The sequence below is a fragment of the Hypanus sabinus genome, chromosome 1, assembly GCF_030144855.1.
Source record: "Hypanus sabinus isolate sHypSab1 chromosome 1, sHypSab1.hap1, whole genome shotgun sequence".
In the NCBI taxonomy this organism is placed as follows: domain Eukaryota; kingdom Metazoa; phylum Chordata; class Chondrichthyes; order Myliobatiformes; family Dasyatidae; genus Hypanus; species Hypanus sabinus.
The window spans coordinates 30,035,744-30,049,067 of NC_082706.1; positions in this window are offsets into that span (position 1 = coordinate 30,035,744).

Here is a 13,324-nt window from a genome sequence, read left to right on the forward strand (position 1 = left end):
AAGGACAGCATTTCTATCCTTTTATTTATTCCTTCTACCTTTATCCTGCCCATTTTCCGACCAAATTCTAGTACCGACTGCGCAGCCCCCGTGTCTCTCCAGATTCGTACGGGAACTGGTGTTTCTCCCTCCGTCACATACACGGTTCCGTGTGACAGACAACTCTCAGAGCCTTCTCGTACTCTGTCTACACTCTGCTCTCTGGTCGATTTACTGATTACCAGGGCACACCCGATAGGGACTGCGGATTTCCCTCTTCCTATCTCTTTCCTCGGAGCAAAGCATCGAGATGCAATATGCCCCTCCTTTCCACAATTAAAGGAGGTCAAACCCGGAAACCTCTGGCCGTCTTGCCTTTCCCCCTCAACCTTACCGCTAGCTCCCGGTGGGATCTCTGCCTCACTCGTCGGACTTTCTCGATCGTTCCCACGGTGTCTCTGGGGACCTTTATTCGAGGAAGTCATTGCCTTGTGGGTTAGGACATATTCGTCCGCAAAGCTAGCAAATTCGGAAATGGGCTTATCCTGCTTCTCATTCAAATACATCCGGATCTCCTCCGGAACACAACTTTTAAATTCCTCAAACAAAAGTAACTCCCTGAGACGCCCATACTCCTCGTCCACCCTTTCCGCGGTGCACCAACGGTCCAAGAGCACCCACTTCTCATGGGATAGCTCGGTATATGTTCGATTCCACCCTTTCCTTAAATTTCTAAACTTTTGTCTATAGGCCTGAGATACCAATTCGTTAGTCCGGAGAATGGCCTCCTTTACTTCAGCATAATTCTCCGCTTCTCCCTCCTCCAGGGACAACGCCGCATATGCTCGTTGGGCTTTCCCCTTTAACACACTTAGTAACAACGCCACCCACTGCTCTTTTGGCCACTTCTGATTTACTGTCACCTTTTCAAAAAGCAAGAAATAACTATCAACATCTGTCTCCTCAAACGGGGGTACAATCTCCACACCCTACTAACATTAAACCGCTCCGCTCGGTCTAACCCTTGATCTCTTAGCTCGTTCCTCATCTTCTCAGTTTCCCAGTCATGTTAGCTCTGTTTCTCTTTCTCGGCCTGTTCCTTCTCTTTCTCGACTGCTTCTAGCTCCTTTAGCTGAATTTCATGCTGTCTTTGCCTCTCAGCTTGGTCCTGCTCCTTTTTCGCCTCTACCTCCTTTAGGTGGAACGCCTGCTCCCTTTCTCTCTCAGCCGCTTCCAGCTCTTTTAACTTAATTTCATGTTCCAACCTTAATTTCTCTACCTCTAACTGAACCGTCCCACTTGATGGTAATTTTTCAGGGCTATCTTCCAATACCTCAGCTTCAAACACATTCTTCCCAAAGTAATACTGAGTTATGGTCATTCGCACCTCAAGCTTTTTCATGGACGACCTCACTTCCGCAAGATAATATATCGTCCGTTGGAAATATAAAAGTCACTCAGAAGACTGCAGGCTTCAGCCTTTTGGGAATCGCTTGGTTTCATGTGGGGCAACAGAGAGAGAGAGAGAGAGATTGGGGAGAAGAGGAAAGACTTGCCGGGTCTTTATGAAGCTTCCGATGAATCGGGGGAGCGTTGGTTCCCCCTCCCCGATGTTAGTTAAAAGCAGTTTTCCGTGATTCCAGCCACAAATTCCAATCCCGGAATCTAACGCAAGTGGCTTCCTTCAAAATGGCTTCCCGCTACGGCGGGATCACTCTCGTGTCTTCTTGGTGCTTCTGAAGCCGCTGTCCCCCTTAGAGCCTCCTTTATACATCCTCACGGGGTCGCAGGTGTCAATCAGGTTGGGATGATGCAATGTCTCTCTCAACCAGCCCACTTTGCCCGAGGGCTTTTCACGTGGTCTCCATGAGACAATAGTGACTGTCGCCTTATCCACCCGGGTGGAACGTGCTATTCGGCACGTTTCTCTCTCTCCCACTTCCTGGGTCTACTGACCCCCTTCAACGGGTGCTCTTGCGATTCTCACAAAGGAGTGGGCTGGGATCATAACACTACGCTGTTTGCTTTCTTTTGCTTATCTTTCATATGTGTGTTCCCCTTTTAGCCATGGCTGCCTCATCCATCATTTAGAATACTTCTTCTTTGGGATGTATCTATCATGCTTCTTTTGAATTACTCTCATACTCTTGCCATTTCTGTTATTCGGTTACTATACTTGTAACTAATTGCCTTCAAATTTTTTTCTCATGATTCATGGCTCTGTAATTACCTTAATTCCATTATACTACTAATGCAAAACCCTGAGAAAAGTTTCACAGCTAGTGCAATATTTGTTCTTGCTGTTGTTCTTTTTTTTTTCTCTCTGTTGAAGCCCTGATAATACAATGTGTTTTTTTTTCCTTTAACAGCAATGTTTGTGTTACGGCTAGAGATAACGGAGCTTTAGAATATTCGCCGTCCAATGAAAGGAGTGCTTCTTTTTTTCTTATTGTGTGTCAGAGGTCGAAATTATCTGGGTCTTTTATTCATAGAACATGAAGAGAGAAGATGCCAGAAAGGAGAATTGTTAGACACCAGAAAGGACTGGATTTGGGGAAGCCCGAGCAAATTGATTTTGGACAATAAGAAGTAAGTGTGAGTTCTAACGTGCACATTAGACCGTTTCATCCCTACAAAGAATTAGACTAATGAGTCTGATTGTACTAACAGTCTAAGAGTCTAATGTTGAGCCCTTTTGTGTATTGCTTTACTAACGCTTTTGACAAATTAAGAATCATAAAGATAAATCGTTCGATTACACATGGTGGACTGTCTTTTATTTCCTGGTACTGATTTGACAGGGTAACACATCATGCAACATCAACAGAAACAGAAGGTTTTGCACCAAACGTTACATACGTTTAGAAGACGAGAGACTGCCTTCCCCAGACTAACGCTGCAGGTCGAACATGCGGTTTATAATAATATATCTGATTGTAGGTTCTCCCTCTCAAGCTGAATGGCGAATTCGAACATATTATGATCACTAAGCATTCCGTTCCTGTAATCTACCAGCATTGTCCCAGCAAAATCTTTTTCCATGTAGGATCAACCACAAGTTGCTATAAAAGTCCATCTCGTTGGAAGACTCGAAATCCGTATCCAGGAATACAACATCAACTTGATTATTCCAATCCATCAGAATATCAAAATGCGCGTGATTATCGCAGCGTTGCCGGTTCTGTATGGCTGTTGCGATCTCCACTTGTAAATTGTGCCCTACATAAGGGCTTTCGTCCGTAGATCGGGATACAGGTCATATCGGGGTCTTTTTCACGCTTACAGGTTCTTAACTTTCTCCACAAATAGTTTACATCTTCCGATTCTATGCCACCACTTACCACTTATAAGATTTCATTTTTGACCGACAAATTTATACCATCCCTTACATAACTGCCTGGCATTTCCATATGGTGATAAAATCCTAGCTATTATTTTCTTTCAGTCACGACTTAGCGATAGTTAATTGTTTTCGTTGCACTTCAAGAGTGTTCACGGTATTCCGTTTACTGCCGTTATTCAATTATGGCAACATTAAATGTTTGCATTGGCCTATTCAGATGTAATGGGATGTTATTTCCGTCTTTCCAAAACCTTTGTCTAATTTGTTATCAGTGTTCCCACAAATAGCCTTTAATAATTAACGTAATCAATTCAGCACTGCATTTAAACACCAGTAATTTATTTTTGTCAGGAGCGGGGACAGAAATGGAACCAATTGCAGGACGCGGGCAGAGCTTGATCTCAAAGTTCAGGCAGGCAAAGCGGGATTCCGGTGTTCCGGCGAGCAAGGCGGAACAGACAGGCAGAGCAAGATTCCAGAGTTCAGGCAGGCAGAGAAGGATTCCAGAGTCAGGCGAGGCAGGAGGATCCCAGAGGTCAGGCAGAAGGATCCTAGAGTTCGGGCCGAAGGTGGGGTCTTGAGGTACATGGCTTGGCTGGAGGAGTGCCCGCTGGGCGGGACGCATATATCCCGGGTACGGCAGACTCCCAGGCGGAAACACGGAAGACTGAGCAAGAGGCGGACTCCTAGGCAGGTCCGGGGTACAATCCGTCGGAAGCGGTGGGAGGGGGGAGGGGCAGAATGCCCCGCCTGGCAGTGGCAGTCCGGTCGGACCTGCCGTCAAAGGCAAAGGGGTAGAACGGGGTCTAGGCCGAGTGACCAGCACGACAGCCATGATTCCCAGGTAACTCGGGAGAGGCAGGTAGTCATCGCGACAGTGCGATCAAAGCAAAACGGGAGGAACAGCGGGTCCAGCCCATGGGAGAAAAAGCAGCGGAAAAAGACCAACCTGGTCAGAACAAATACAGAAGAAGTCGGAACCTGGGCAGTGTAAACAAGATGCGAAGCACGTCAGAACCGGGACACGGTAAACAGGATACGCAGCAGAGTACGGAGCCGGCAGAGAGCAGAATACGGAACAAACGACCACCCGCCTGGTCTCTGTCCCAAGGCCCCTTATAAACACCTGCAGCTTAATGGGCCACAGGTGTGGCTCCTTAAGCCAGGAGGATCGTAACTGGCTCAAGGGTGACGGGTGGGACAGCTGCAAGACCAGGAGTCCAATTCCGCGGACCGGATCAAGACACGGAACGCGGGCACATGACCGGAGCGGACCCCGATAATTTTATTGCATTTTATTTTTTGTTTTAAGTGCTTTGCTTCCTGGAAATAAAATGGCCACGCGTCAATTGAGAGGAAGCCGTTAAACAACAAATGGACCATGTTCGCTTGAATTCTATTGGGCACAGAGTATAATTGTTGGGATATCTCGGTGCACCTTAATAAAACATTAGGTATTATGCAAAATACCCGTTCACTTCATCTGCAATCTCCTTGTTTTCCGTTATCATATCCGGGCCTCACCTTCTAGCTATCCTGTATCCACACTCTTTTATTAATAACACCTTTGAAAAGGCTTTTAATATCCACTTAGATATTCGTACGAACTTTCTAGTTGACATCAGTTTATCCAACCTAATCCGTTTTCTTGTTTTCTGTATGTTTTTTAATTGCTTCCTTATCCTCAGAGTTCCCGGTGATTTTGTTCCATTTTTGTACGCAGCCTCTTTCGCTTTTATATTAGGTTTGAACACCAGCCCCTCCACCCCCACCACCCCCCCCCCCGTAAGCCAGTTTTGTACTAGTTTGCCATTTGTGTTCTTCTTTGATTTTAGAATACGTCCGTCTTGCAATTTCCTAACTATCCGAGCAATTCACGGCACTGCTGCCCTGCCGTATTCTTTACCAGTATCTCCTTTCAATTTACTTAGGCCAACTCTTCTCTCATACCAATGTAATTTCCCAAAAGCACTGAAATACCAAGTTGAACTCAATCATTCAGTGATTACTGGCTCCTAAATGTTATTTTACCACAAGCCCCCTAGGGTCATTTCACCATTACTGTTTCTTAACTCAACCGACAAGAATTCAACCTCTTCTGCTTCGATCTTACGACATGTGTGAATTATTTGAAAGCATTGATTACCAACAGTGCCACGCCACCTGCCCTGCCTACATTCCTATCCCTCCGATAGAACGAGCAATCTTGAATATTCAGTGCGCATCTACACAATCCTTTAGCCAAGATTCTGTGATGGTTTGTACAACAAGAAGGCCCTTCAGAAAGCTTTGACAAGATGTCACACATGAGCCTACTTAGCAAGATAAGAGCCCATGGAATTACAGGACAGTTAGTAGCGTGGGTAGTTCTTTGACTTGTCGGCAGAAAACAGAGTGTGAGAATAAAGGGATCCTGTTTTGTCTGGATGCTGTTTACCAGCGGAGTTCCACAGGGACCGATGTTCTGCCCACTGCTTTATAGAATGTGCATCAATGATTTGGAACACTGCATTAGTGCATTTGTGGCTAAATTTGCCGATGATACGAAGATAGATTAAGGAGAGGGTAGTTCTGAGGAAACAGAGAGCCTGCAGAGAGAATTTGATAATTTACAGGAATGCTCAAAAATTGGCAAATGTAATATAATGTTGAAAAGTGCATGCCCATGCACTTTGGTGGAAAAAAAACCTACAGACTATTATTTAGACGAAGATAAACTTCAATATAGAGAGTTGCAGAGGGACAGTGCATGCGCAAGATAGTCTAAGGTTTAACCCCCAGGTTGAACTGGTTGTGAAAATGGCGACTGCAATGTTGCATACATTTCTAGACGTATAGAATATACGAACGGGGATGTGATGTTGAGGCTCTATAATTCACTCGGGAGACGACACTTGGAATATTGTGTGCGATTTTTGGCTCCTTATTTTAGAAAGGATATACTGATATTGGAGGTTTCGGAGAAGACTGACGCGAATGATAGCGGGAGATGGAAGTGGGAGGGGGGGAACTACCGTATGGGGAACGTCTTGCAGCTCCTGGTTTGTATTCCCTGGAGTTCAGGAGAATGAGTGGGGATCTCATAGAAAAATTCCGAATGTTAAAATGCTAAACGCTGGCCTTTATAAATCAAAGCATTGAGTACAGAAATTGGGATGTAATGTTAAAATTGTACAAGGCATTGGGAAGGCCAAATTTAGAATATTGTGTGCAGTTCTGGTCACCGAATTATAGGAAAGATAGCAATAAATTAGAGAGCGTGCAGAGACCATTTACTAGGATGTTACCTGGGTTTCAGCACTTACGTTACAGAGAAAGGTTGATCAAGTTAGATCTCTATTCATTGGAGCGTAGAAGGTTGAGGGGGGATTTGATCGAGGTATTTAGAAATTTTGAGAGGGATATATAGAGTTGACCTGACTAGGCTGCTTCCATTGAGCGTAGGGGAGATTCAAACGAGAGGACATGATTTGAGAGTTTGGGGGCAGAAGTTTAAGGGAAACACGAGGGGGTATTTCTTTACTCAGAGAGTGATAGCTGTGTGGAATGAGCTTCCTGTAGAAGTAGTAGAGTCCAGTTCAGTTGTGTCATTTAAGGTAAAATTGGATAGGTATATGGACAGGAAAGGAGTGGAGGGTTAGGGGCTGAGTGCGGGTAGGTGGGACTAGGTGAGATTAAGAGTTCGGCACGGACTAGGAGGGCCGAGATGGCCTGTTACCGTGCTGTGATTGTTATATGGTTATATGGTTATTTAAAATGCCTGAACAGCTTAGATATGGCAACGTTATTTTCTTTAGTAGGGGATTCTGGGACAAGAGGCACGACCTCAAGATAGAAGGACGTCCTTTAGAACTGAGATGCGGAGAAATTATTTTAGTCAGAGAGTGGTAAATGTGTGGAATTTGCTACCAAGAGCGGATGTGGACTCCTACCATTTGGGTGTACTTAACGCAGAGATATATATGTTCTTGTTAGGCCACGACATCAAAGGGTATGGTATGAAAGCAGGGCAATGTGGAATGGAGATAACTGGAATGAGTTGGTTCAACACATGATTGAATGGCGGGACAGAATAGATAGGCTGAATGGCCTACTACCGCTCCTATATCTTCTAAGCTTGTGGTCTAAGATTACTAATCTTAATTCCTATGCTCCAGGTTTTGAAACATAACCCTTTGAGCACTGTAGTTGCTATTCGCTTTGATTCTGCACCCTTAATGAACTTATAATTACACTGCTGTCTGAATTGTTGCCCGATCCTTACTGACAGTTATACTTCTCGCCATCATTGTATTTTTTTTCACAATCCGTCATAACCTGAGTGCCAACACTACGGATCACACTCCCTGCCACAACAGCACTAATAAGCCTACCTGCTAGAAAATATGTACAGTCAGGTCCAGTAACCTTTCGAAAGGTCATAGCACCCCCAGAAGAGATCCCAGTTACCTAAAGCCTGAAGAGTTGTCCCCGCAACTGCTTTTCTGTCACGTATTAATCTGCCTATTCGAATTTATTCTCCCCTCCCTGGCGCGTTACATAGGCAAAAATACAGAAATCGCTACCCTGGAAGTACTGCTTCGTAATATTAACCTGCTGTCTAAATTATTTGAATGTCATTGATAGCAACCTGTACCAAGATGTACCATCTGGCTTTTCCGCACCTGCAAAATGCTGTTGATGCGTTTTGAGCCGTCAGTGACCTCATCATTTGGAAGGCAACATACCATTCTGCTGCCCGTTCACGTCCACAGAAATGCCACTCTGCTTTCCAGACAATTGAATCCCCTATTATTACCACTCTTCTCTTCTTCCTTTTTTTTCTTTCTGAACCTCGCGTTTTTCTTAGCGATTGTAACCCTGTCTCAGTTGCATCGAAAGTGGTATCTTATAATTGAGAGGAATGGTCACAGTGGTTTTTCTGCGCTAAATGCCAAATGACATCCCATTCCCCTGAAAGTTAGCGAGGCACTCTCGTCCTGCAACTTTGGTGAGACTAGTTTAATGTTAGTCTCAGCAGTTATCTACTGACTTTCGCATACTAGCCGGAGGTCATCCAGCTGCTTCTCAAGATGCTTAAAGCGGTCTTCCAGAATTTGCAGCGAGATGTAACACGCTAATATAGTGTCCTGGGAAACTCTGGTCGCCCAGAACTCCATAATAGCGCATGACGGACACAAAAAGTCCATTTTTATACACGATTGTATATAAGAAACAATAATCTTGGGACTTTAGCGGAAACATACCTAGAGGCAACTTCTGTTTCGAGCCGACGCCTCGCTTGAGCGAAAGCCTGTAAGTCTTACTCGCAGCGCTGGCCTATTTCAACAGTGGCCTCCACTCTTCTCCCTTCTGTACTTTTAATCAGCCGTCGCCTTCCTTCATGAAATATTGTCGCTGTGTTTTGGTCCTGCCGTAGATTGAGCTGCGGAAGGGTATTTCATTTTGTGTAACACTAGTTTTAACTATATACAGTGATAATTGTAAAGCTTTAAGTATATAAATTGAGAACGTACAGTACTGAAATTATGCCAGAAATAGAAGACAATTTTTTCGTGTAACCTCAGCGAAGATTGCCAATATAAAGTGTGCGAATTATGTCGTAACCTACTATATATATTATGTGTATATTTATGTATGTATGTGTGTGTGTGCATACATATAAACACACACTCTCACACACACACATACACACATATATATATTTGTTTCAAGACCAGGGAGAAAGGAAAAAAAAAGCTTACATAAGGAAAAAACAATATAAAAATTAGTGAGTTCCAGAGAATCAAAGACATAAAAACATAAAAAGACATAAAAGACATAAAACCTATCACACATAATTTCGATTTTCAACGACACCGAAAGCAACCAAACCAATCGCTTTGCTTCAAACCATTATTTCAACTCTAAACTGATTCTTGTTCTGGTATAACCAATTAGACAATTTCAACTTGAAGACAAGGATCTTCATATAATGAGCTCTAAATCTGGAACCATTAAGAGACAAGTAGTTACGTATAATGTGAAATGTCAGCTCCCACCAAGCAGCAGTTTGTAATCTCATTAGACTCAGCATCTGAGTGGCATAGTTTAACTGTTTTGGACTGGTCAGAGTAGACATGAACAAGCATGCAGCATTATGGGGCAGAACAAAAAAAATGTTGTGTTTTTCTTTTAGTAATCCTGGACTAGAGCAAGTACTATCGTGGCCCAAGTAGATCAGGTGACGTTAAGCCAATGTGATGGAGGTCCATCATTTCCACAGAAGACGGACAATATAAGAGTCAGGAGCTCCAAAGATATAACGGAGATTACTCCACAGCAACCAGAGACTAACCGTCGTGGATGACGAGGACTCGGCAGACAGTCGGAAATGGGGACCACGAGCAACCACCTGGGTAGCGTATAGCCCTTTCCCGGTTAATGCCGTTCTCTTCATAGACTGTCCATGGAGGGTAATGGATTTCCGGTAAGAATGCACGTAGGTAGTAGGACTGTAAATCCAAATGTCCCTTAGGTGAGAGAGTAAAACGTACTTGTCGGTAAGTGCAGTATCTCCCTGTTCCTCACTGATCATAATTACAATGGGTCATCCACCTCACAGAATTGAAGCCCACCTCGTGGCGCGAGGATGCATCTCTTCGTTCACTGTTAGAATGGAGATCGGGAATGCGTCCTGTAGTACAGAGTGATCTGGGACAGGATAGTTAACGGCATATAATCCAGGATGAATAATTGAAGAAATTATGCCAGTCAGAAGGTTTGATTTGCTTTGATTGGGAGGGAAACCGTTGGCACGTGAAAACATAGTTTACAAGGCATCGGACTAGTAACTTGAAGGTCGCTGGTTAGAGCCTCAGCCGAGGACGAGTGTTTGTGTCCTTGAGCAAGGCACGTAACAAAACATTGCTCTGCGATGACACCGGTGCCAAGCTGCATGGGTCCTAGTGCCCTTCCTTTGGACAATGTCGGTGGCGTGGAGAGGGGAATACTTGCAGCTTGACCAATTGCTCGTCTCCCATATAACCCTGCCCAGGCTTGCGCCCTGGAAAAACCTTCCAAGGCGCAAATCTATGGTCTCATGAGACTAACGGATGCCTAGGAAGGAAAAGCTCTAGAAACACTAGTAGCAATGTGTACTCAATGCGGAGTTGTTTGTCCACACTCGCTGCAAAGGATTAATTTTAGTGTTTGTCGTTTGGAATATCGACCAAGTGAGACTGTCCGACTGCAAGTTTAAATAATTACAAAATAAGTAGGGTTAGTTATCTTTTTTTATTTGAGGATTTCATGCAATTATGACTGAATACTAAGGCAGAACTGCTCCGATTTGAAAAGGAAAAGGAATGCCGACAAAAAGCAGAATCTTTGCCGAGATATCTTCCAGCAGAGAAATCTTGTATTGTAGAATTTGGAAGAAGAAAACGCAGAAACCGGCGGAAATAGATTACGAAAGGAAAATCGTAGAAAATAGGCATACAATTAAACCCAAGCGGGAGAGCTTGCAAAAACAACTGGGAACCTTTCGAGAAGGAGATACTGATTTACTTAACCAGCAAGGCGTGTTATTAATACATATGTAATCCGTTTCAAGTCAGGTCCGAAAATTACTCTTTAAAAAAATGTAAACAAGCGAATTCAGCCAAACTAGCACAGCATGAAGTGGGATGTTTTCGGAAACAGTGCAGTATTTAAAAACGGCTCTGAATGTGCACATTTAAGGAATTATAACAATGGCGTTCAAACAAAGTCTTTACAGCAGATATAAAAGCTGCAGGACCAACTTGCTGCATAGAAAATTATAATATGTGTTTTCGGTTTTGAAAGCGGGCGGGAGGTTATTATAGAGTCATTAACTGAAGTGTTTTTGCAGATGGAGCTTGCATTTCGTTTTATGATAATTAGAACACTCCATCTCTGGAAGACCATTCCCCGGCACACTACCAGCGGGACCATTTGGAAGCCTTAGTTACTATCAGAAAAGGGGAGCTGGATAATAAATCATATTCGGAACATTCGGGGTACAAAACCTTAGAGATATTTTTAAGGATATTCGGACATATGTGTTCGGAGACGAAATTCGAGAGTTTTTCCTAACAACTAGTTATTGGAGAGTAACTTAGATGACTCAGAGGAAAGGAAATTGATTATAACATGTCTGCAACCAGTAGGCAAATGTTACTCCACTTTTCAAAAAGGGTGGGAGACAGCAGGAAGGAATCTATAGACCTACTTGTCCGACACCAGTGATTGGGATGTTGTTGTTGAAATTGTTGTTAAGGATGAGATTACGGAGTACCTGGTTGCAAATGTCAAGAAAGACTAAAGCCAGCAGATGTTCCTGAAAGGTAAATCCTGCCTAACAAAGCTACTGAAATTCTTTAAGGAAATTACATTCAGGATAGTCAAAGGAAATGCAGTAGACGTGGTGTACTTTGATTTTCAGAAGACCTTTGACAAGTGGCTGCACATGAGGATGCTAAACAAGATAAGAGCCCATGGAATTATAAGGCAGCGACTAGCGTGGGTAAGCATTGGCTTGTTGGCAGAAAACAGAGTAGATATAATTAAATCGGATTCTGACTGGCTGCAAGTTACCTGTGGAGTTCCACAGAGGGCGCTGTTGGGAAGATGCACTTTACGATGTATGTCAATAATATTGACTATGGAATTAATTGTTCTCCAGCTAAATGTGCTGCACACTGGTCACAGAGAACCTGCAGAAAGACTTAGATAGTATAGAACACAGGGCAGAGAAGCGGAAAATGAATCCAATTTCGAAACGAGTATGGTCATGCACTATGCTGGAAGAAATAAACAGGCTAACTATTATTAGGAATGGGGGAATATCCAAAATGCAAAGATGCAGAGGGACTTGGGAGTCCGTGCGCAAGATACACTAATGGTTAACCTCCAGGTTGAATCAGTTCAGAAGAAGATGAATGCAATGTTGTATTCATTTCTAGAGGTAAAGAACATAACAGCAGGAATGTGATGTTGAGACTCTAAAAGGCAGTTGTGAGATCATACGGAATATTGCGTGCAGTTTTGGGCTCGGTATTTTTGGAAAGAATAGAATGATATTGCTGAAGGTTCAGAGAAGTTTCACGCGATTGGTTGCAGGAAATATAACGTAACGGTTTGAGTGAAATCTGGCAGCTCTTGGGCTATTCACTGGAGCTCTGGAGACTGAGTGGACCTCATACAAACATTCCGAATGTTAAAATGTCTGAACAGATTAGATATGGCAAAGTTATTTCCCATGGTTGGGGGTTCAAGGACCAGAAGGCACGATTTCAGCAATAAATGACGTCATTGTAAAACTGGGATGCGGTGAAATTACTTAAGTCAAAAGACGGTAAATCTTTGAAATCTGTTGCCACGTGCGGCAGTAGAGGCCTAGTCGCCTTGTCACTGGGTGCATTTAAGGCAGAGATATTTGGTTAACTGATTACCCAGGCCATGAAAGGGTATGCAGTGAAAGCAGGGGAGTGAGGATGACTGGAAACACTGGTACAGCCAATGATTGAATGGCGGAGCAGACTTCTGCTTTTTATTGACTTTTATACAGTCAACTTTGCCAGATATACGACGACACCATGGAGGTAGAAGTGAGGAATAATAGAATTCAATATTCACTTTTGGGAGTGAATAGAGGCACACGGAAGATGTGTTAGCCAAATGTTATCAGAGCAGAGCTGAGCAACCCACTGCGTTTGTGTCCTGCTTATGGAAAATGCTCCAAGGCTGGATTAAGAGTAGACCGTAAACACTTAGAGATTAAACCCAACATTGGATGACGATTTAAGAGGTCACAGTATATTGCAATATGGTTAACGTGGGTATTTCAGCTTTCAAATTGTTGAATGTTGTATACTTTCCAATGAAAGTTAACTTCCAACCATTATTTGAGTTCAAGTGTCGTGAGGTAATGTTACAGCTGTAGAAGTCCATGGTCCAATTCTACTTGGACTATAGTGTTTATTTTTGGTCCCCCACTAA